The sequence below is a fragment of the Leptinotarsa decemlineata genome, unplaced genomic scaffold, assembly GCF_025532065.1.
Source record: "Leptinotarsa decemlineata unplaced genomic scaffold, Ldec_3_MD MMD2_tig00003308_RagTag_RagTag, whole genome shotgun sequence".
NCBI classification, from domain to species: Eukaryota; Metazoa; Arthropoda; class Insecta; order Coleoptera; family Chrysomelidae; genus Leptinotarsa; species Leptinotarsa decemlineata.
Genome location: NW_027412586.1, coordinates 1,439,275 through 1,441,801, shown reverse-complemented (window position 1 = coordinate 1,441,801; position 2,527 = coordinate 1,439,275).

Sequence of the window (2,527 nt, the reverse complement as noted above, 5' to 3'; positions counted from 1 at the left end):
AGAGCAGTAATATGAGTAATGCAAAATGGCAGGTTGTGAAAGAAATACATAAGCCGGCGTGACGAAATTTTCCTCATCAAAAGACAATAATAAAGGGATTTTTGGACTTGTGGCAGATGGATGTGAAGGAAATGCAAACATATGCTGAAGAAAATAATGGTTATAGGTACATCCTCAAACTAATCAACTATTATTCGAAGTTTGTATGGTCAAGACCGTTGAAAAATAAAACTGCTGATTCAGTTACGGCTGCAATGGCGACTGTGTTGAAAGATGCAAATAACGTGCCAATAAACTTACAATCTGATCACGGTACTGACTTTTACAATTCGAAATTTTCATCATTAATGAGGAAACACCATATCAATCATTACTCAACATTCAGCACAAAAAACGCTGCAATTGCGAAACGAGGTATCAGGACGTTGGAAAGTTGGCTTAATAAACAATTTTCACTTCAAGTTCAATACAATTGGTTAAATATTCTTCCAAAAATTACCAATCAATATAACCATAAAATTCATCGCACCATTGGTAAGAAGCCTACAGAAGTGAAACCATCCACAAAATTGCCGGTTATGCCAAATTCGAGAGGCAGTGTGGCAAATGTGAAAAGAGTCGATTCAAAATTGGCGACATGGTGCGAATCAGTAAGTTTAAAAATGCATTCGCCAAAAGTTATACAGCAAATTTTACTACTGAACTTTTTAAAGTTGTGAAAATTAATAGTACAGAGCCTATCACTTATGAGCTAGAAGACGTGGATGGAGATCTGATCAAGGGTTGCTTTTATAAAATGGAGTTGAATGAAGCGAGAGATCCCAATACATATTTGCTTGAGCGAGTTTTGAAAAGGAAAGGGCGTCGCCTATTTGTGAAGTGGTTGGGATTCTCTGGAGATCATAACTCTTGGATCGATGAAAGTTCATTAGTTTAATTGAAATATTATTGTAGTAAATGGAAAAATAAAGACAATATAATGAAATTGAATTTTCATTATTGAATTTAGAGAAATACAAAATTCCATTCTCATTGAATAAAAAGTTTTATAAAATGAAAAAAAAAAACAACTAATATTGAAGCAATTTATTTATTCGACATATAATTCCACATGTATTGAATATTGACATTAGCTATGATGGGTGGCACTGTAATCAATGGAATATATGTCCGAATAGCGTTACCATATATTTCTCGTCTTTTCATCTGATCTTCACTGTTCAAACACCAACAATCTCATCGGGATAGAAATCACCAACATTTTCATATAATATCAATCCACTTCTGCATACGGTACATGAATTCTTCCAACAATCTACTTTATAGTTATCACAACTTAGACAACGTTGAAGTGGTAACTCACAATTTGATGCACAGTTCACAAAAATATTTCTATAAATTCCCAAATTGTCACACACGATTCCTATGGAACATTTGCAGCACTGATGGTGGGGGCATACTTCTGGAGTTGAATTATTTGTCGCCTTCGGAACTCGGAACTTGGGTTGGATTTTTCAATATACATCTACGACACAGACTGGTACATGGATTGATATATGCTTCAGGCCAATAACCTTGACAATTATCTTACATTATAACTTGATCGACTTTGATTGGATGACCGCGTACTTTCGGTTTTGAATCCCACTCTTTCGGAAAAGGCATATTAGATGTCGAAATATTCAACCAATGAATTCAAATGTACTCTCATGAACCTCTCTTCCTATCATAAACACATAGAGTGAAAAGAGGAGGGGTGGTGTAGTGGTAGGGTTACCACCTCCACAAGAAAAAAAAAAACATATAAAAATCGACTCGCAACTCTAAACTTTACTTTATATTCAATAGTGCTAGTAGTAGCTTTGACGAAACTTATCAAGAAATAAAAAAAATGAACGCTGAAAAAATCAATGAAGTTTTGATGAGATTTTCTCTCGAAGACGGAAATAATTGGTTTTCTGATGAAGAGGGTGAACTTCCCCCCAAACGACATTATTGAAGAAGAGGATGAACTTTCCATCGACGTTATTGAAGAAGAGGATGGCATTATCGGGGGAGAGGATGATGACGACATAATCGACATTGTAGATGACATCGACGTAGGAGAAGACGGTGTAGCCATGATAGATGAGGGTATCGATGTAGAAGAAGACGGTGTAGCCATGGTAGATGAGGGTATCGACGATGACCCGGCGACTAACAATGGGAATATTATTATAGGAAGTCGTTGGTTGAATGTCAGTGATACGGTGGTGAATAATTCAGATTTATATTGTGTTACGGACTCCCATGTTCGTATACGAACCATTGACTATACCATCCACATGTTATGTTGGTGCTGTTTCAGGTTTTATTCCCATTGAAATAATAATGGGGGTGAGTATCAACATATTGATATCCATTACACTATTTCGATAATGGGGATAACGCAAACTTTTTGCGAAGGTTGTTACAGGCCACTGACGAACTTTCGTCGATTGGATGCTTGCATAATTTGTAACCATGTACCCTCACAATGATTCGTTTT